This window comes from Dipodomys ordii, unplaced genomic scaffold, assembly GCF_000151885.1.
Source record: "Dipodomys ordii isolate 6190 unplaced genomic scaffold, Dord_2.0 Scaffold1, whole genome shotgun sequence".
In the NCBI taxonomy this organism is placed as follows: Eukaryota; Metazoa; Chordata; class Mammalia; order Rodentia; family Heteromyidae; genus Dipodomys; species Dipodomys ordii.
This window is the reverse complement of record NW_012267217.1, coordinates 55,349,264-55,372,213: the sequence shown is the minus strand read 5'-3', so window position 1 is coordinate 55,372,213 and position 22,950 is coordinate 55,349,264. Positions and strand designations below refer to the sequence as shown.

Sequence of the window (22,950 nt, the reverse complement as noted above, 5' to 3'; positions counted from 1 at the left end):
ACACACACACACACACACACACACACACACACACACACACACACACACACACACACACACACCTCACATTACTATAATGGTTTCTTTAAAAAATACAAGTTTCTTAAAACACAAAGTTTGTATGGATTTAGCAGAATCTGATTTGCTTACATTAAGGACTCTTGTGGGGCTTGGACTCTGGGCCTGGGCACTGTCCTTGAGTACTTCAGCTCAAGGCTCTACCACTTGAGCCACAGCGCCATTTTGGATTTTCTGCTGGTTAATTGGAGATAAGAGTCTCATGGACTCTCCTGCCTGGGCTGGTTTTGAACTGTGATCCTCAGATCTCAGCCTCCTGAGTAGCTAGAATTACAGGTGTGAGCCACCAGCACCTAGCACATTAAGGACTCTAAGTAAATCAAAATCCATATTTGGATATTGGTAAATAATTTTGCTTTAATCATTATATTCCAATGATATTATTTAAATTATGTCAAGGATTTTAATGGCCATATGGCCAACACAAATGTATTCTAAAAATACTTCCGACTTTTTTTCATGACTGTTATCTTATTTAGTGTTGGATTTAATTCAGTATCTCCATGATGTTTGAGTTTCTTTTGCCCCAACTAAAGAAAACAATAATAATTTATAATATCTAGATGTTTCCATACATGAGAGGGAAATGGGTCCTCATTTTAAAGGGGCTATAAGAAATACCTTGAGACAAGCTCTGTGGGGGAAAAAAACAACAACTTCTCAGTTCAGTGCACTTAGATCTGTTAGTGCTTCATTATTTTCCTATTATAGCTTGAGGGTTCTGTTGAAACATTTTTTAAATGATGCTATTTCTTTGTTTATAGTTGATAACCGATTTTAAGATTTGTTTTCTTTTAAAAAAATTTTTTTATTGTGAAAATACTGTACATAAGGGTTACAATTACATGGGCAAGATAATGAGTACATTTCTTATCAAGCATTGTAGCCTCCTCCTTTGTTTCCCCTTCCCATCCCTTCCCATCCTCCCCCCGGCCCCTCCACCCAATCCTCCCAGCTACCCCCCCCACACCAAAGTTGTAAAGTTCATTTTTTGACATAACGACTTGTACATCTCATTGTTGCAATGGCTAAGATTTGTTTTCTTTTTACATATTTTTTTATTCCAGTACTGGGGCTTGAACTCAGGTCCTGGACACTGTCCCTTAGCATTTTTGCTCAAGGCTAGCAATCTAACACTTGAGTTACAGTGCCATATCTGACAGTCTGCCAGATACTGAGGTTAAAAGTTTCATGTATTTTCCTGCCTGGGGGTGGGTTTGAGGTCTTTGAACTACAATCTTCAGATTTCAGCCTTCTGAATAGTTGCTAGTACAGATGTGAGCTACTGGAGCTCAGCTATTATTTATATTTTAATCAGAAAATTGTTTATTTACTAATGCAGTTGTAAGGACATTCTTATATTCTTACCTGGTCTTATTTCATTTAGTTCATACCACCTACCAGCCAGCATCTTTACAACTCTATAAAACTCCTGTATAAATAAGAGCTTCTAGACATTTGGGCTCAAAGAAAATAAGTTTGTATTTAGGTGATGTAAGAATATATTGTTCTTTATGTTAGATAAACTTTTACTTCCAAATTAACAATCTCAAATATGACAGAGATTTTGTCTAAAGGAGAGAGCTTTTCAAAACATTTAAAAAATAAAATAAGTAATATTAAATATTGATCAGTGTCTTTTCAACAACCTTTGGTAAAGAAGCATACAGAAACACATAAATATGCATGTATACACTCACATTTAAGAAAACATAATAGTCTGTAAATACTTCCACAAAATAAAATCAAAATATATTAACAGAAAATAGAGTAAAAAAGCCAGATACATGAAATATGATCATCAATGTTTTCTTATTAGAAGCAACACACAGAAAATTACCGCGTCAAATTGCTGAATTTCTGTCTAAATACTTACTCTCTGTACTTATCTATTTAAGCGTTGGTAACGGTTTTCAGACCATGCGAGTCTGGATCACACGTGGAGCTGTAATGATATAAACTCTACATTATTTTTGACAATATAATTGAAGAGTTAAAACTCAATAAAAATGAAAACCACCAACATGCTGATCATGCAAGAGTTGGTTAAATTTTCAGTGAGTTCACCTCTTAACATTTCCTTAGCTTCGGAGTTAAACACTATTATTTGGTTCTCTCTCTGGGAGTATTCTATGACTTTATGATCATATTTTTTTTCTTACTCAGACTTTACCTGATCTGAGGTGGACACAGAGACCGCTGTACAAGAGACCTGCTACGTTCACCAGCAAATGGTTCCCAACAGGGACATTTTCATCTTGGAGCACTAGAGGGCTGCTGAAGAATTTTCTTGAGTCTGAATTGCAATTCAGCTCCTTTCCCTGTCCCATCTTGTTTTCTCTCTCTCTAATAAACATCTTGAACCTCAAATACCCCGCAGCATCTTCTCTTGTTGAGTTCAACACCTCGTGGAGCCCTTATCTCATTACAAGGCAAGAAATAAAACCTGCATGCTCAGCCAAATCACTCTGGTTCCAGAGAATTTTCTGACTGAGTTGGATTAAAAGGGACAGCTGGAGGTATGAAGATGAGGAGGGGCTGATTGATGGTGATGATAAGATGATGGTCATCATCTTCCTATGTGGTGGACACACTTCCATGACAGTATTGTGAGACAGATGCAATGATCATTCCCAGTTTAAAAATGAGACAAAGGAATTAACAGAGAACTTCAGGCACGTGCGCCTTACCTGGTAAGTATTAGGATTCATATCAGTCCCTGAGCCATGATTGACTTCCTCTCTACAGCGAATGCTCCACAGGTAGGGACTTTTCTCCCTCATGGTGAATGTTGTGTCCCTCTGAGCAGGAACAGTGCCTGACAGACAATTGGAACTCAATAGATACTTACATGCCAGTAACTATTAATGAAGATTTTCTAGTCCAATTGAGAAAAATAAATTTGCTTTGAGGATAGCGGTCATTTGTGTTTCTCCTTCTCAAGGGGCGTGTGTCTAACATAGAGCTTGGACACTATAATTGCTCTAGTAACTTTTTTATTAAAATTTTTAACTAGTTAATGCTGCAAAAATCTCTGCATTGGCACAGAGCCAAGACATAGCTCCATCTCACTACACACCCCTTATGAACACCTCTTCAGAACATAATGCTCAGGATCCAAGGTTGAGTGCTTGGTGTCTTAATGTATACCCAAGGACCCTGACAGGGTGATACAACAAGGAATTTGGGCTCAAACTGTACTGAGATACTTAGTCCCAAAGCAAAAGAGCAATCACTATGAGTGCTTTGGGGTCTACACCACCCTAAATATAGAGCAGTAATTAGAACACCTATGAGATCTTGCAGCAGATCTCCCCTGGGATCTCCGTTCCTTGGCCTCACTGAAGCTTCATTATGGCAGGAGATTCCACAATATTCTAGTAATACATGTCTCCTGGGGCCAGCAGGGTTGGTTTCTGTCACTGGCACAGGTATGTATGCGCTTTCAGGTATAGGACATAGGATAAAGAATCAACTATGTCTGCCTTGTCATGTAAAATGGGAAGTGCCTAGAATTAGGAAAGAACTGGAGAGGAGATGGGGAAATGCTGTGATTCCTTAGGATCTCATTTATAATCCCAGCAGGTTAATTCCAGCCTGATTTCAGTGAATGGCCATGTTCCTCCTCGCATCATAGGTTTATAGGGTCTGCCTGAAAGTAGCTTTACCATCTTACTGTTTCTTTTCATTTTTTTTCTACTTCAGAAAGATCATTAATGTGCTTTCTCTCAAGCCCTGTTGGCATTCCCAAAGAAGATTCATGATTGGATTATGTTCCTGGGCCATAGAAATCAAGATGGATGGCAGGGATATGTGGATGGTTTGAAGTAGTGAAAAATAAATTAGAAAATGAGAAGGCCTGGAGTACAAAGACATAAATTTAAATTTTAAATCTGAAAAGATGAAAAACTGCAAAAAGCCATTTTCAAAACCTGGCTTAGACTCTTTTCAATAAGTCAAATGGAAAGTAAGGAGAACCAGAAGAGGAGGAAGGAGAATATCAATGACTCTGGTATCTATCTAATTCATTAGAACTCTTAAGGAGAAGGTCCACGTGTCTTAAGCAATAGTAGGCAGTCCTACCAAAAGGGCTGGTAACTTCAAGAGAAACCATTCAGACTGTTTCAAAATACTCAAATAAGGGAAGAGATTACTTGTGGCATGCAAAAAGAGAAATTGATGATGACTGTACTCAGTTATTAGACTTGCAAAGCTGTCATGATACATTTATTATATTCTTGCTGTTTTCTTTGTAGTATCTATCTATCTTCCTTTTTTTCATGAGGCTGGATGCATACAATTCAGAATTCACACCAGTTATTGTGACTAATGGAAACAAATACCTTTGAGAATGCTGTAAATTAAAGGAATTGTGACTCAACTGCATCTTGAACTTGAGCCTATCTCTGAAGCAGTTGTCTGATCTTCAGTAAATGGTTTTGTTTCTTGTAATTTAGTGTTCTGAATTCAGAATATTGGGCCAAAAAAAGTAAGAGAGGTGCTTATACCAGACACCACAATGTCCACTCATGATCAAAATGTAAAAATATAGAGTGTTAATAGATGTCCTTTCCTTCCCTCTGAATCTTAATACTTAAACAATAAGATTTGAACTAGAACTTCAGAACACATTCAAGAGAAGCCTTTGTATGGCTTTATATCTATAACTTTCTTTTTTTCCTTTTGATGCATTTAAAATGAGTGACTTTTAGGTAAAGTTGAATTAGTTGGCTGTCCATGCTTTATTTGCAGTCCCTGCTTATCTTCTTTAATCAACATAGTAACTCTAGTGCATATGTTGAATTGAAATCCCATTTTACAACTTAAAAATTTTAAAAGTAAAATTAAGCTAAAAAGATTAAAGCATCATTAGTGAAATTAAAATGTTTCACATACATGGGTCATATTTTACATATTTTATGTAAAATTCATTGTACAGCAATTCATTGTACAAAGGATTTTATTATGACATGTCCATGTTTGCATACTCTATCTCTTGATCAGATTGACCCCTCCATCCCTCTCCCTCATTCCCTCTCCCCCTTCCCACACCAATCTCAACAAGCTTTGCCATTCCATTTTCACATAGGTATACAAAATATCTTGTGGGCCAAGTCGTTTTTTTTTTTATAAACAAACAACACCCAAAATAAAAGCTCAGCCTTGAGTGTCCCCAAATACTTAAGTCTCACAACCAGGACTGGAGGTGACTAGCTGGTAGATAAAGGCCCCTTGGGAGGCAGTGGGCAGGGGAGGAATGGATTGTGTCTTAGGACTTTGGGCTGCTATAACAAAACATCATGGACAGAGTAGCTTATACACCAGACATTTTTTTTCCCTCACAGTTCTGGAGGCAAAGCTGTCCAAGATCAGGTCTCCAGACATTTTTGATTCATAGATGGTCCCTTTTTGCTGTGACTTCACATAATAAGGGGATAAATGAGCTCCTTGGGAGTCCCTTTTCTAAGGACATTTTAGGAAGGGTAAGCCCTGTTGATATGATCACTTTTCAAAATCTCCACCTAGGAATGGTATGGCTTGGGCAGGTAGAGTGTCAGCAGATGATTGGGGGAAAGTGGGCATGTAACCCATAGCAGTAGATTACCACATTAAGATTTTCTCTTCTTCACAAGGCAAATGTTTAAATGCTTCCTACAGTACTGTAAGATTTTTCTGAAAGATGCTGTTGCTAACAGCTCTCTTATGGCTGAGTCCTGAGTTGAGAACATTCCAGTATCTACTGAAAACCCGGTAAGAGTCATGAATCGCATAAAATGAGAAGTCATTACAGAAATTCTGTATTTGTTGGCCAGAAATCCCAGAATTTCTAGAAGGGCTTTCAATTACTTTTCATGTTACAGATAAAGTGATTTTTAAAAAAAATCACTGAAAGAAATGAAGTATAAAGAAATATGTATTTCTTTTATAATAGACATCATGCTATTGAAGAACTAGGAATTTTAAAAGCAGGAAAAAGAATACAAACTGAATCTGCAAAGCTGACCCCTCAAAAGTAGCCACTAAGAAGCCACAAAGAAAAGAGTTGTGAATAAACTGTTCCCCCAAGCCATATTGTCCAGAGATGACACACTGGGGAGCACCTTGCTTTTAGGAGCTAGGCCCTCTTATTCAGTTGTATGAGAAGAAAGATCTGGAATAATGAGGACATCATGAGAAGATTCTGGAACTGCTCACAGACAGCAGACTCTTGCCTCATTTTCTCTCTCATTATCCCAGGTCCCACTGATTTGTCATCTTGACTCCAAGTGAGGAGTGACACTCGCTCACCTCTTTTGCTCTTACCTTATGGCTCTCAGCTCTGGTGGGCTTGGACGTGCTGCTTGTTGGCTGGCTTCTGTCAGTTTTCACATGTGGCTGCTGGACTCTGCCGGTCCCCCAAGGGCTTGCTAGCTCACACATGGTCTGTACGGATTCTTACATAATGCTCCAAAGGGAAGTCGTGATAAAGAAGGTCAGAGCATTTGGGGTCAGCACTTCAGAAAATGTTTGCCAATTCCTTCCATTCAGACCGACTGAACTTTTTATCCCAGAAATCCCTGGATTTCTCAAGAAGCTGTCTACAGTTCCACAAGAACTAATTCATGGGGAAAAATCCCTTCTCTCTACACTATAGAAGGTACTGAGCTACTGAGACAATCCACTAGGATTTTGGACAGCTAGTGATATCACTTTTTTATTTTTTTCGTTGGTCATGGAGCTTGAACTCAGAGCCTGGGCACTGTCCACGAGCTCTTTTTTGCTCAAAGCTATTTACTCTACCACTTTGAACCATAGCACCAGTTCCAGATTTTCAGTGGTTAATTGGACATAAGAGTCTCACAGGGACTTTTCTGCTTGGGCTGGCTTTGAACCAGGATCCTCCGATCTTAGCCTCCTGAGTAGTTAGGATTGCAGGCATGAGCCACCAATGTCACTTGTTATGTAAATGAATTCTGCTGGGCTGAGAGGCATAAATTGTATTTTCTCCTATTAAAACTAGTTACTGTAGAGAAATCGGGCTATGGGTAGAGAAGAAACAAACAAATACCAAACATGATGCAGGATACTTCAGAATTATCCTTTCACTCCTCAAGTTAGAACCTTCCCAAGTGACATTATTTGAAAGAAAGAGAATAATGTGTGCATCCTTTTGTTTCTGCCTGAATCTGGCATGCACAGGACTGAGATTCTTTGCCATTAAAGAAGACTGTAAGAATATCTGGACTGGAATTTTCATATGAGCTTTGGTAAATAAGCCGCTAAAACAAAGGAAGAGACTACAAGATGCCGGAAAGGGACTAGAGAGTGAATGAGGTCAAGGCATGACCAAATACCTTCTGTTCCCAGACTCTTTCTCAGTTTCCTCAATGTCCATGTAGACTAGATACTCTAGCCATGGACTCCTCCGTTCCAGCTGAGCAGCACCTCTCTTACAGAGGATCAAAAGTTCCAGTGTGTGATCTTGCCAGTCCCCCTAGGCTATAGTGTCTGTGGCCATCCGTGGAGGGAAGAGCATTTGGGGAGAAAAAAATAATTCATGTATCTACCAAGATTTAGGTCTAAAAGTTTATCATCATAAACTCAATTCAAGGAAGCTAATGTTCAAGGTTACGGACTTATAGAGTAGGAGGAGGTTGACCTCAGATTTAAACCCCAGTTCTTTGTTCCTCAGAAGTGAGTACCGGGTCAAGCTAGTCCACAGGCTTTTTCTGAGGCTTCATTTCCTTATCGGTACAAGGAGATCAATAAATCTCACGTAGAGGATGTGGTCTGACCCTTCAAACCTATCAACCTTTTGCTCTCTTCAACAAATGATGCTTTCTACTTCCTGAAGGAAAAAATGGAAACCGTTAGTGGGGAGGAAACTCTACAATTCCACTTACCTGTGTTGGAACGGGTCCTTACCTTTTCCCATCCCATAATGGAACCATCATTCCTTTTACTGGTAGTGAACCACTGTACACCTAGATATTCATGGTACAAGATCAAGCTCAACTGCAGCCCCCATATGCTTGCCTTCTCCTAGACCTACATCTTTACATTCCCATATACTTCAATCCACTGCATTCTGGCTTTTGTTTTTTACCAGAATTACATCCAGTAAGTCTACCAGTAAGCACTGAATGGCAAAGTTTGGCTCTTTCTTGGCAAACACAAATGCAGCTCAGGATCAACTACTGTAGCCTGCTCCTGGTCCCGCTCAGTTCATATGACCTGGACCTTCCCAGACACCCCATTCCAGGTATCTTACTGCCTATGGTATGGGCTCTCTTGGCCTATAGGCCCCAGAGTCTATCCTGAATACAAATGCACCTAGTAACCTCTCTTCTTCTCATAGTTGCTGTTGACCTTGGTCAATGAGGGATGCCAACTTCCCAGTTGCTCAGGAGAGGACACTGTGAGTTAGTTATGCAGGAACCAAGGCATCGCCCAGTGCAGCAGCTCAGCATTGTCAAGTCAGTTCACACCTCTTCACCCACGATTAGTGTGATGATAGCTATATTAGTACATGGTTTACAACAATAGCAATTTATATTGTCATACTTCTAGAAGTCCTGTCTCTGAAATGAAGGTGTCAACCTGGCCATTCACACCCTAAAGCCTCAAGGATGATCTCCCTGGCCTCTTTTAGCCTGTGGCGGTTCCACGTATTCCTTGGTTTGTGGCATGGTGACCCTAATGGTTTTATTTGTTTTGTCACAGAACAACTTCCTGGGTGTATCTTTCTGGGTCTTTACTTGGCCTTATAAAGGAGGATTTATTGATTTCAGGGCTGTCCCAATCCAATAGAACCACATGTTATCAATTCCATCTGCAAGACCCTGTCTTCAAATAACATCCCATCCTAAGATTCTGGGTAGATAAGAATTTTGGTTAAACTTTATTCAATATATCTTTCAACCTAATGTATCAAAATTCTAATCAATTCTGCTACTATGTCCTGATGCTATCGCTTCATCCTCACACTGATCTTCCTGTATGTGACTTTGTCTCTATGTTGTGCTATATAATTCATTTTACCTACATCAACTTTTTTTTGTGCTGCTACTGGGGCTTAAACTCAGGGCCTCATATTCTCCCTTATCATTTTCTTTCACAGTAGATGTTCTACCACTTGAACTGAGCCAAGCCTCTACTTCTGGCTTTTTGTTGGTTAATTAGAGAGAGAAGAGTCTCTAGAACTTTTCTACTCAGGCTGGCTCTGAACCACACACTTTAGATCTCAGCCTTATGATTAGCTAGGATTACAGATCTGTGCCCAGTTTTCAAAGTGGTTTCTCATATTATTTTGCTCTCTGCCTAAAGCACAGCACAACTTCCCTGTGCATGTTGGAATAATGTTACAGCTCCTTAATAGGACTTACATTCCTTTATCATGTGTCTGCTCTGCGCTCCTATCATACCAAAGTGTTGAGATGTTACTTCATGCTTTCACTCATGCTCTATCTTCTGTCAGAAAGTCTAGTCCATCCCACACAGCTGCGCGCATGGGCCTCACTCTTCATGAGCTTCTAGATCTCAGGTTAGATATTTCTTCCTCTAGGAAGACATCCCTCATCACTAGCCTCTACTCTGGCCTGACTGACTCATCCATTGTCTTCAGTGGTGTCTGCATTGTAGATGTTTTCCCTACCTCTCTAGCCTAATGCCCACACCCCTATAACATCTGTTAGGGCACGGATGACAGTGACTGTGCTCCAAATGCATGAAGAATACCCACACAATGCCTGGCACAGAGAGACACTCATCAGCACTCACAGAGTGGACAAGTTAGGAATATTACATACTATGATCTATGATGCTACAGGTACATAACATTCCTTCTGTTTCACAGAGATACTTTTGATTGAAATACGAAAATGACAGCAACACACTTAATAAAGAATTAGACTATTACAGCTATATTTTTTGCAACTCAAAGGAGTGTTATAGTCCTTCATTTGCAAGTTTTATGATTAATAACCCAGAGCATGCAGAAAATAATACTGATGCTGTTCTTTCTTCCATAAGCATGGGAGAGATAGAGTCTCTTAGGCTGAGAAAACTCTTAGACTGTCTTTTGCAATAATATTAGTTGGACAAAATGGTGTTGATACTTTCTTGCAGATAGTTATTTGGTAACAGAAAGGACAAATGAGCCATGAGTGCCATCAGAGAGAGCTGGAGTTTTCTCAAAAGTCTCAATTTTATGAGGACCAATTTGGCCATCAACCTTGTGTACTGCCAGTCTGACCTCTTTCCTTCCTTTCTCTGTCTTGAAATAGTGTATCCCTCCTACTTACAGCTCCCTGGTAGGGCTTTGCTACGGAAGAGTATGATTAACAAATGGAATTCAATACATCTCCATATGAGGTGGAAATGCTCACTAGATTGGATCACAGCTTCCTGTTTCTTCAGGGTCTTGAACAATAAATGTGGGCTCTGTAGAACCAGGGAACTTTCAGCTCTGTGCAAACCACGTGATATATTCTTCTCAGGCAGTATTGCTTCTGATAGGATCCAAAGGCAAGAGTTTAAGTATGCAAACGTCTTAGAAACAAGCATAGGTATTAATGTTTATGATTTGGGCTTTGGAAAGTTTTCTTACAAATTATAAACAAGCAATACAATTTTAAAAAATAATCTGGATTCACTAACTTTAAAAGCTTTTATGCATGAAAGGATGTATTTCCAAAAATGTAACACACTAAAACACAGCCTAAGGAGAAATATTTACAAGTTATATGTCTGAAAAAGGTCCAGTATTCAGAACATAGTAACAATTTGTACAACTTAATTACAAAGAGATTTTTCAATTCACTCTAAAAGACATGCAAGGGATTTGAAGAGATATTTCTCCAAGGAAGATAAACAAATGGCCAATAATCCCATGAAAAGATGTTCAACATTATTAGTAATTAGAGAAATACAAATCAAACCACAGTGAGATGCCACTAATAGAAAGAGGAAGGGAATAATAATGATTTTAACAGAAGGAAAATGACAAACATTATGAAGGATTTACCTTACTAGTAGCAAATCACTAGTAGCAAAATAAGTGGCTTAGCCACTGTGGAGAAAAGTTGGATGGTTTTTCAAATGTTACTCAATAATTCTACCCTGAAATTTATAAAGAGAATCTTGGGCAGAATACTCATGTTCATAGTAACATTGTTCATAGTAACCCCCCAAAATGGAATTCACTTAAATGAGTATCAACTGAAGAGCAACATAATGCCTCCATACAATGGAATATCATCCAGCTGTCAAAAGGAAAGGAAGGATCTTGAAAATTACCTCAAAATGAAAAAAAAAACACAAAAAGCTACATATTATAGAAGTTCAGTTGTGGGGGATGATTTCTTTTTTTAATACGTTTTTTAAATTGTGAAAATACTGTACAGAAGGGTTACAGTGACATGAGTAAGGTAATGAGTACATTTCCTATGGAGCATTGTTACCTCCTCCTTTATTTTACCCCTACCATCCATTCCCTTCCCACCTCCCTAACTCCTCCCTCCCACCCCCCCCATAAGTTGTAAAGCTCCTTTTCAACATCACGTCTTGTACATTTCATTGATAAAATGGGTCAGCCTGTATCCCTTTTTTAAGCATATAATGTACTATGTGTTTTTTTTTGTTTCTTTGTATGTTCCTCCCCCATGATATAACCCCTGTTTTCACTATATTTGATTCAGATGCCCTGCATCTTATATATACACTTTTCTAATTTGGGGGATGATTTCTTAATTCAGTTAGAGAGTTTCCTTTGGGGAATGATAATTTTGGGGCATTAGAGATTATTGATACTTTTGTACAGCATTTGTGAATATACTAGAAGCTAGTGAATTGTCCACTGTAAAATAGTTACTTTGATATGAATATTATCTCAGTAGAAACAATCAGGAATACATTAATTAAGGAATGATTCAAAATAACAGAAATAAAGTAAGCCCTTCAAATGGCTTAAAATTCTTTTTACCAAAGTGTTCAGTCTCCCTCGGAAACGTCTCCTTTGAAGTAGAGGCTTGCTGGAATGGACACAATTTACTTGTGAAATTAACTTTTGTGAAAGGAGAGACAGCGTTTTCTCTCACTTGTCTTGTCTTCTTTCCAGAGTGCACCATTATCCCCTATGCTACCAGGGACTGCAATAATTGAATCAATATTATAATTAAACAGTCCCCCTGTAAGTATATATTTATACACGATGGCATTGACAACTGGCTTTAAAAGAGGCTAGGTTTTAATAGGCCCTAGCATCATTTACAAGTCACCCCCACAGCTGACATGATTGATGAGAACCACAGTTAGAAATTATGTCCTCTGTCCATCCATCTTACACTGGATGGGGGAGAGGGTGGGAGGGGGGAGGGAGGGAGTAGTGGGACTTGACTGTATTTCCCTGGGGAGGTCAACTCGCATAATGCAAATGTTAATTAATTTTTTATATTAAAAGCTAAATACAAAGATTGGATCACTTTTATTAGGAACTTCTTCTAATGAATTCCTTCCCCTTCTGAGCCCACATAGTTTATCTTTGGACACATACATTCAATTAAAGCACAAGACAGAAAGATTGGGGAAGTGTCTGTGAGGGGCTTTTCCACTAAGTTATACCCATCTCTTGTGGCTGTTAAATTTAATCTCAGTCTGCTAGTAGGCTTTTCTCCCTTTCCCTTTCTCTTTTTTCCATTTGATTTCTGTTTGAAAAATAATTTGGGGAAAAAAATAAGGCCAGGTAGCTGAAACATGTAGTGTCATTTTACCTTTGCTATGAGCATGTAGAAGGAAATAAACTGATACGTGGCACTTGTGTCAAATATATTGGACTAAAAATGCATTGTAACAATCATCACAGGGATATAAATGCAAGAATAGTCTGTAAATACCAGAGACTTCCCAGGAAATATTGCAGAGCCTTTACTGGGTTGTGAGGGTTTATGACTCTCATAGAGAAATTTTACATATTTTTAAAAATTACACTGGAATTTTTGTTCAGAGCTGACTCATTTTCATAATGGCCAGGTCTATCTGAAGTTGTCCAGTTGTGAATCTTTCAGGATCTATCATTTAATTTATGCATCAGGTGTGTGTGTGTGTGTGTGTGTTGCTAGGGAATGAGCTTAGGGTTATGTGCATGCTAGACAAGTGCTTTTTGAGCAATAGTCCCAACACTTACTATAAAATTTTATTTTTGAAACTGAATTATTCTTTTTCTTTTGCCCATGCTGAATTGGAATTCCCAATCCTCCTGTCTCAGCCTCCCAAGTAGCTAGGATTACAGGTGTACACCAGCACACCAAGCTATGTATCAGAGATCTCTCTTGGTTGATTAGGTGAAGCATCTGTTAGGTGCCAGTTTATGTAAGAGTAGATTTCTGGGACCACGGGTCTTCTTCAATTCTTCCTAGTATGGGAACATTGCCATAGTTTGTTTCCTTAATGCTCCAGTCTTCTTTCAGAAAGTTATAGTAAGCCAGCAATTAGTTGTGTGTGTGTTTTTAAATCTCATTAGGTATCAAATGGGAAATCGTTTAATGTTCTCCGTTGAGGAAAGCATCATGTTGTTTGGAGTGTTTCACTTCGGAGCCCCACACTCGCAGAGGTTTGCAGCAAGCAGGCCATTAGAAGTGATTTCATCGAGGGACAGTCTCTCATTTCTGAAGATATGTGGTCTTTAGCTCGTTTGTGTACACTGACAGCAATAAATATTTTGGACCCTCGGTTTGGGATTAATTATCTCTAGGCAATTTTCCTGGACTGTATTAATTATCCATGGCTCATAGATCTTCTGTGATATCTCCATGCCATGAAGCATAGTGACAACTCAGGCAAATGTCTGTAGTGTTCATTTTTCTTTCCTTCCTTCCTTCCTTCCTTCCTTGTTTTCCTTCCTTCCTTCCTTCCCTTCCTTCCTTCCTTCCTTCCTTCCTTCCTTCCTTCCTTCCTTCCTTCCTTCCTTCCTTCGCCAGTCATGAGGCTTGAACTCAAGGCCTGGGTACTGTCCCTGAGCTTCTTTTGCTCAAGGCTAGTGCTGCTCTACCACTTGAGCCACAGTGCCACTTCTGACCTTTTCTGTTTACGTGGTACAGAGGAATGGAACCCAGGACTTTATGTATGCTAAGCAAGCACTCTACCACTAAGCCACCTTCCCAGCCCTGTACTGTTCATTTTTATATGCACTGTGTTCCTCTCTTTTGTTGGCTGCTCTGACTTCTCTTGGGGCTTAATACTCCTTTTTTCTCTGACTCCCAGAATTCTGCCCTCCGATGTCCTTCTAAGATGCATCCGTGCAAACAGCTCATGGTTCAAGGGCACATCTTGCAATGCCCTAAAGAAAAAGAAAAACAAAAGCACAGCATATGAAAATGTGATTGTTCATGACGTATGAAACACAAATCAGAGAATTAGTGGCCTTTCCACTCATGAAAAAAACTTCATTTTCTTTTCAGCAAGGGAGGCAGCAATAATAAAATTTAAAGATGTGCATCATTAAATGACCCATATTCGGATGCATCTCTTCATGTTTGGCGAATGTGGGGGAAATGGACAAATATGTACAGAATCAAATCCTGGTCAGAGAAGAGAGGGCTAACTGATTTTTTCTTTTTGAAAAAGTTCCAAGATCTGGTTTATGAGAATTTGGGGTTGTGGAAAGGAGGATGGAGATGTTGGAGTACCAGAGATGGAAGTGGGGATTTCAAAAGTTTGGTTTTACATTATAAGTATGCTTTTCCTCCAGTGGCTTCCAAGTCTAATGGGGTAAGTTAAATGCTATTTATTTAGTCTTGAGGCTGGAAGGGGTATCAGACTGGAACCCCAGGTCGAGCTTGGAACACAAGTAGTCCCCTGACCGGTTCCACAAAAATGACTGAGAGTGCCCTCTGCTGGGAAGATGGATTACTGCCATCTGGACAAGCGTTAGTACACGCCTCTTTCCACCCGCCCCAAGATCTCTCAAGCTCCAAGCTCGCAGTGTGTTTGTAAACCTCCTTTCCATTGTCCAGATGATCTCTCTTTTAACATTGTGTGTGTGTGTGTGTGTGTGTGTGTGTGTGTGTGTTCATGTGCAAGTATTCATGAGTATGTGTCCGTCCTGGCACTTGAACTCAAGGGAGCATTCCCTGTGTGTTTTGCTCAGGGATAGTGCTCTACCACTTGAGCCACTTTTGGCTTTTTGGTCATTAATTGGAGATAAGAGTCTAATGGATTTTCCTTCCAAGGCTGGCCTCAAACCTCAATCCTCAGATCTCAGACTCTTGAGTCACTATGATTACAGGTGTGAGCTACCAGTGCCTGCTTTCTCCTACCATTCCACCCCCCCCCTTGGGAATATATTTTCTAATATTATTTGCTCTAATAAAGTTGACAATTTTCCCACCTATTCTGTACATCTGACAAATATTTTTGTGTTTCTAATTCTAGACATTCTGGAAGGTCAAGGAGATCCTTTTTCTCCTAACCATTAAAATACAACAAATCAGAAGTCATTTCTGTATAGTAAATTGTTTTCATCTGCTTTTTATTTCTGGAAATGAATTTTTTCCTTCTATATTCAATCATTAGAAATTAAAAAATAGAATCAAGTATTTGGACAAAATGTTTGCTAGACATAGGATTTTACTAACAGTAGACACAGTACAGTGCCAGTTCCTATACTAAGGGAATTTTCAGCCAAGCTGGAGTGACAAGTAATAAACATATAGCTGCGCATATACATGTACAGTTGTGTGCTAGGTTGGGTGTGGTGGAGGTAAGAAGAGGGGATGATAATGTCTGACAGAAAGTCTTCCCTAGAGTGAAGCCAAGGGAGATGCCCTTGAAGTGTACACTCAGGTAAAGGGGCTGGAGGAACAGTAGTCTAACAAGCAGCCATAAAATAGCCTGAGCATGTCAGAAATGGACCACTTATTTAAGAAGAGGAAGCCAACGTGGCTGGAGGAGTAAGGAGGAGGTACAGAGACTACAATTTTAGCCTAGAGAGGAGAGGGCAAGGGAGCAAGATTATTGGACTGGGTGGACTATCAATGATTTTTTTTTGTGGGGGTGTGAACTCTTATACTTGCTGGGCAGATAGTCTGCTACTTTAGCCATGCCATAGCCTTAAATAATTTTAAGCAAGAACTTCAGAAAATAATAGGAATGTTTTAAGCAGGGAAGGAGGCATGAGAAAGTTTGCTTTAAGAACATCAGGTGGGGTGCTAGAGACATGGCTTGAGTAATAGAGCATCTGCCTATAAAGTGCAAGGTCCTGAGTTCAAACCGCAGTGCCCTCAGTGACCCCCCCACACACACACAAGGAATATCAAATGCAAAGGAATAGATCTAGAAGCTTCACAGGGGGATGCTGCCACCGTTTAGAAATGTCTGAATCGAGGCAAAGGAAAAGACTTGACAGCTGTCTTCCTTGACAGATGGATTGACAGATGCACCAATTGTTGATCCTGGAGACAGGGGAAAGAAGGGCTCAAGAATCACTTTGGGGTTTCTGGTCTGGACCTGGAGGGATAGTGGCTCTGCTGAGGCTCACCTCCCCCCCAAAAAAGATCAAGGACAAAAGGAGGTCACGATGGAGCAACCTCATAATGGGCTAATTTGTTCCTGCTGGAGTTTGAACTGGCATTGAGATACCAGTTAAAATGACGATGTAGGGCAAACCTAGCATCTGTGGCCCTGTGGGCTCCAGGCGACAGTGTACCTAAAACACACTGCCTGACACATAATACCACTGCAGTCAAGGTGAGGAGCAGCCATGAGTGTAAAACTATGTGTATATGTGCACTTAAACTTTTGTCCTTGTAGGTAAATAATCAAATTAATCCTCTCCATTGATACTTAAATTCAGCCAACCTAATGCTACCATTACATGGAGGACAGCTCTTGTGATTCTCATTAGCCTCTGAACTCCTGAGTAATTTAATTCTACATACAAGATAGACAAGATAATGTATAGGCAACTTGTGTTATGCTATTTTATCTCTGCATTCATTTGAGCTTATAAGTTCACAAAGTCAGTAAAGGGAAAAAATGGCATCCTGGTTCTAAATAATTACAGCATTTTAACTTTAATTTAATTATGGTGCATTGAAGAATAGACCTTTTAAAACTATGTAGTGATTTGCCATAGCGAGTTAGGCTAATCAGTCTACCTCATTATACTCGGCACATAAAAGGAATATATGTCTTGCACTCTATCACACATTCCTTAATCGTGCTCCCACCAAGCCATCAAAACTGATGTGTGAGCCTGGCAGAGTTGCTCAGTCATTTTCCTTTTAAAATAAAAGTCCTCATGGGTGAGGTTTCTCTCTCTCTCTCTCTCTCTCTGGGGAAAGAAAGTTGGTAAATCAAGAAATCAGCCTCTGTCTTGGCAGTATCTCACTAGACTCTGGAAGAACCACAAAGCACAGGCGAGTTAATTTTTTTCTGACAGTTGACATAAAGATGATCTACAGAGTCATCTTTATACATGGATGGAGAGGAAGATGAAGACTTTTAAATGGAAGCGGCCATGCTGTGGACACTGGGTAGATGCTCCTCTGCTCATGTCTATGAAGAGAAAAGATATATGTGTGGAAGGCTCCTGAGGCAAGACTAAAATCAAATTTTTCTTAGAGGATGAAAATTAGCTAAATTAATTAGCTAAATTAAGATTTTTTAAGGTAAAAAAGATTTAATCCAAAAGAAAACACCCAAACCAAAATCTGGTTTTGAATTAACCTTCAAGTTCTCCACTGATCTAACTGAGCAACTGCTGAGAAATCAAATGATGAATGGGCTGGGCAGATGTGGGTGTGAGGAGATGGAGCTAGGAATGGGGTTATTATTACTGAAGGACATTTAAAGAGGATAAATTAGGTTAAGCTATGGAACAGTGGGAATGACTGGCCATTGGATTTTTACTTTTATAGACTTGACATAACTGTGAAGACAGGAGATGAAATCGTCTGGGCTGTGAAAGTGCAGGTTATGACTTGAAAGAAAGCCAAGCTGAGAAGGTTTCAAGACCTACAAGATGGTGCAGAATAAACTGGCTGTGCTTCAAATGGATGATGGCCGGGAGTAAGTGGGGGATCACATAACAGTCCTGTAATCCCTGGAATATTAAACACCAGTGTGGCTTTATTTATTTACCAATCAATTGCAGGAGATGGTGGGTCATCTGTGGTTTGGATAAAAATACACGGTTTCTTTTTCTCCATCCTGCTTCTAATACCACTCCCCCTTCCACTAAGCTTTAAATCTGAAGTTGCTAGAGCCTTCCAAAATTGATACGATGGAAAAAGAAATATATCCCTCGTGGAACTGTAGAAATGAGATGATGGAAAAGACCTGATTCCTCATAAAGAAGGTCCTACAGCTTTTGCTGCTAGATTTTGATCTGAGGCCACCCTTGAGAAGTTTTAATAATCAGATTCTAGAAACAATTTTCAGAATGATGAGAGTCTGTGATGAGAATTGCTGTCATTTCTCCTTTTTACTTTCACTCAGCCTCCTCTGGCTGAGAGCATCTGTGAGAATAACATATATAGCTAACATATATAGATTAAATTGGAAGAATCGGGAATAGAGTCTCATATAGTAGTAAGAATGTATTTAAATATGAATGCATTCATTAGTTTAGCTTGCTTTGATTTCCACAGTTGTGCTGACTGGGATATTCCTAGTTGTGACCTTGTCTGGTCTGGTGGGGAGAAATGACCCCCCCCAAAAAAAACCTCATCTTTTTCAGAGCCCTTGCTCGCTTGCTCTCTCAACTGTCTTTGGCCTTTTTCCATTCTTCACTGAAAAACTAAAGCCAACACCTTTCTATTAGTTTAAGTAGTAAGCCAAACTCTCCCTAAACACCTGAGCATCTAACTTTTCTTTACATATTTCCTGTCATTTTCTATCAAGATAGTTCCTGCTTAATTGTAGTTCAAATCTTTGACATGATGATGGAATGAAAGTGTTGTGTGTTGAGTTGAAAAGATCCTTTGATTTCTGAATTTTGAGCTTTTTTTGGTCTTAATACCTTCTTTACTTTTTATGCATTTTTGAATTCACTTGACATTTTTCTGATAAAAACAGATACAACAGTTGATCTTAGATGAAAGGCCAAGAAGTGATTCACTTGACATTTTTCTATGAGCGTTTTTGTAAATATCTTGATTCGTTTTTAAATAATACTTTATTTTATTGTAAAAGTAATGTACAGAGGGGTTATAGTTACCTAAGTAAAATAATGAGTATACCCAAATAAAATCAGAGATGAGAATGGGAACATCACAACAGAAATATGCAAGATTCAGAACATTAGAAGGGAATACTTTGCAAACATTTATGCTAACAAATTTGAAAATCTGTAATAAACGCAAGAATTTCTAGCAAATATTGATATAATCTCCCATGTTTATCACAGCAGTATTCACCATAGCTAAGATATGAAACCAACCCAGATGCCCCTCAGTAGATGAATAGATCAAGAAAATATGATATATAGATATCTACAATGGAATGCTATGCTTCCATCAGAAAGAATGACACCACCTGCCTCATTTGTTAGAAAATGGAAAGACTTGGGGAAATCATATTAAGTGAAGTAAACCAGATCCCAAGAAATATAGGTCTCATTGTTTTCCTTATTTGCAATAATAAGTATATGTCTAGGACAATTTTATCAGATGAGCAGAAAAGGTCAAAAGCTATGTACATATGACCATATAAGATGATGCTAAGCAAAATGAATGCCAAGATATGAACACAAGAGGTTTTTCTTTGTTGTATGTAATATACTATGTGATTTTTTTCTTTGTTTCTTTTGTATGTTCTTCCTCCTATGATATATCCCCTATTGTCAATGGATTTGATGTTGGTACCTTGCATCTTGTAAATACATTTATCTAATTTGGGGAAGGGAAGGGGAATGACAAAATGCTGAAACAAGGTCACAAGATGACCCATTTCAACAATGAGACTCACAAGATACTATGTTGGAAATGAACCTTACAACTTTGGAGGGAGGAATGGGGGACATAGGGGAGGAAGGGATAGTGGGAGAAAAACAAAGGAGGAGGTAACAATGCCTTACTGATGTAACTGTAACTTCTCTATACAGCATCTTTACAAGAAAATAAAATTTAAAAAAGATTGATATGCCCAAACTAAACCAAGAAGATTTCATCCAACTAAAAAGACTCATAACAAGTATTGGAATACAAATGGCAATAAAAGACCTCCTATCCAAGATAAGCCCAGAGCCAAGAACCAGATAGATTTACAGCCAAAGTCTATAATGCCTTCAATGGAGAACTCATTCCAATACTCCTCAAACTCTTCAATGAAATTGAAAACAAAAGATCACTACCAAACTTGTTCTATGAGGCCAGCATAATCCTCAACCCCAAAACAGAGAGGGACCCATCAATGAAAAAGAACTATAGACTATTTCTTTAATGAACATTGATGCAAAACTTCTCAATAAATTTCCATCTGATCAACTTCAACAGCTAATCAAAAAACTCATACACTATAACCAGGGATGCAAACCTGGTTCAATATTCACAAGTGAATTAGTGTAATTCTGCACATTAATAGGAGCAAGGACAAGAAACACGTGATCATTTCAATGGATGCAGAAAAGCATTTGACAAGATCCAATACCTCTATATGATGAAAACTCTGGAGAAACTAGGAATCCATGGAATATTCCTCAGTATAATAAAGGCTGTGTATGACAAAAACCTACAGCCAGCATTACACGTAATAGTGAAAAGTTAAAACCATTTCATCTAAAATCAGGAAGGAGACAAAGATGTCCTCTCTCCACTCCTCTTCTATATAGTATTGGAATTCCTAGCCAGAGCAATAGCTCAAGAAACAAACATAAAGGGGATCCAAACAGGGAAAGAAAAAGTAAAACTCTTCCTCTTTGCAGATGAGATGGTCCTATATTTAAAGAACCCCTAGATTCCTCTCCCAAGTTACTTGAGCTGATCCAAAACCTGGCCAAAGTAGCAGGGTATAAAATTAACCCACAAAAAGTCAGTAGCTTTTCTGTATGCCAACAACAAGGAGAGAGAGACTGAAATCAGAAAAGCAACCCCTTTACATAATAGCCTCAAAAATACCTTGGAATTGACTTGAATTTTGATCTTTGGCTTGCAGAGGCTGGTCTGGTTCTCACTTCAATGTTGGGCTGCATCAGAGACCACTGCTCCTAATGTGGAAGGAAATCATGAGGGGAAGAAACCATCCCTACAGTGAACAGTGAAGCCAGAGTGTTTTGGCTACAGATATTTGATAAATCATACATGTTCGACAGCATTTTATTATTAAGTAGGTTTGTGTTAGATGAATTTCCCTAGCCCTAGGCCACTCTAAGTGTCCTGGGAACATTTATGGTAGATAAGGCTGAGCTTGATGTTTGAGTAGGTTCAAGAAATGCATTTCTTTTTCACCTGATTTCAACTTATGATGGATTTGTTGGGTAGAGGATCATCTGGATTTTAGTCTTGTTGACTCTTGCTGCATCTAATGAGTGTTTAATACTAATTAACTGCTAATTAGTTAGATCTCATGTCTGTTTCTGTAGTTTTCTATCCTCTCCTCTCCTCTCCTCCTACTTTCCTATTCTCCTCCCTCCCCTCTTTTATCTCCTCTCTCCTCTTTTCTTTCTCTCCTCCTCCTCCTCCTCCTCTTCCTCCTCCTTCTCCTCCTCCTCCTCCTCTTCTTCTTCTTCTTCCTCTTCCTTTTCCTCTTATCTTTTTCTCATATGCACACACACACACACACTACTAGGGATGCCAATTCCTTCAGCCAATGGTTTTTAATTTCCACATCAAGGCTTTTGTGTCATGGTTCCTTGGCATTTCTAAAATTCACAGAACTGAACCAAAAGAATGTGTGGATGGGGAATGCACAGCTTCTGGCCACCAGTGATTTGCAGTGTCCTCTGGAGAGCATGGCCTGACCCTTTGGAACTTGTGCTGCTTGTGTCTAGGGAAGGTAGAGGCAGACAGGAGGACGAGCTCCCACTGCAGGCAACAGAGCACCTGCTGGGATGCAAATATTGAAAAAATGATGTCCTCAATTTTCAGACGTCATTCAGATTTGTGTGGCTGTTTCTACTAACCCACAGTAGTGATGATTTGTTAACAGGATGTGACTACTTGACTTGTTAAGGCAGCGAAGATGAAATTTGTCATCCTGCACAGATACAATGACACCTTCTACCCCAGGGATGACTGTTTTTAAAAACACCTACACAAATAGAGAGAGAGAGAGAAGTCATTTTCTATTTTATTTTTTTTTCTACTCCTCACCTTAAAATGTTCTGGTTTATGTGACAGAGAGATAGTTATATATATTCTGAATTTAGAAATTGAGGCTTGGAAGATCAGTTTATATCATGGAAAAAGCCAATTTTCTTTTTTAAACATCTACTAAAAATAGTGTTGTTTTTTGCTGTCTATTAAATAAATGTGTTTGAACATTGTTTAGTGATATTACTATTTTGGTAGAAGATTATATGTCTTATTCTAGGTACAAATTTTTTCCCTCCCGTATTGATATAGAATCATTCAATTTAAAAATAAAAGAAGAAAGTTGTACACAAGGTCTAAAGTCACAGTCTTCCTGGTCAAGTAAGCTCTGCCCTTGGGGCCTGAAGAGTCATCCCTAGCTGTACAAACCTTCCCTGGGACCTGCATGAGGCACAGACCAGATCACATATGCTAAAAGGAAGAAGAAGAAATATAAAGCTAAGATACAAGCCCAGGGGAGAAAGATCAACGAAATAGAAAGATGAGTTACCCACCATACAAATCCCTTAAAGACATTCTTGCCCTCAATATGAACCAAAATAGGAATATAAAGGACTAGGATTTCCTCAGTGGCACAGCCCTTGTC

At 39.0% G+C, this 22,950-nt stretch overlaps 1 long non-coding RNA gene across 1 annotated transcript in view; it reads left to right on the top strand.

The window, feature by feature from the left end:
* The window catches only part of LOC106003237, a 61,116-nt gene extending 42,998 nt beyond the window's left edge, over positions 1-18,118 (top strand). The window contains exon 3 of the long non-coding RNA XR_001175988.1: positions 17,973-18,118. This is a non-coding gene — a long non-coding RNA (uncharacterized LOC106003237). The remainder of the gene's footprint in view (positions 1-17,972) is intronic.
* Positions 18,119-22,950: the final 4,832 nt, after the last annotated feature.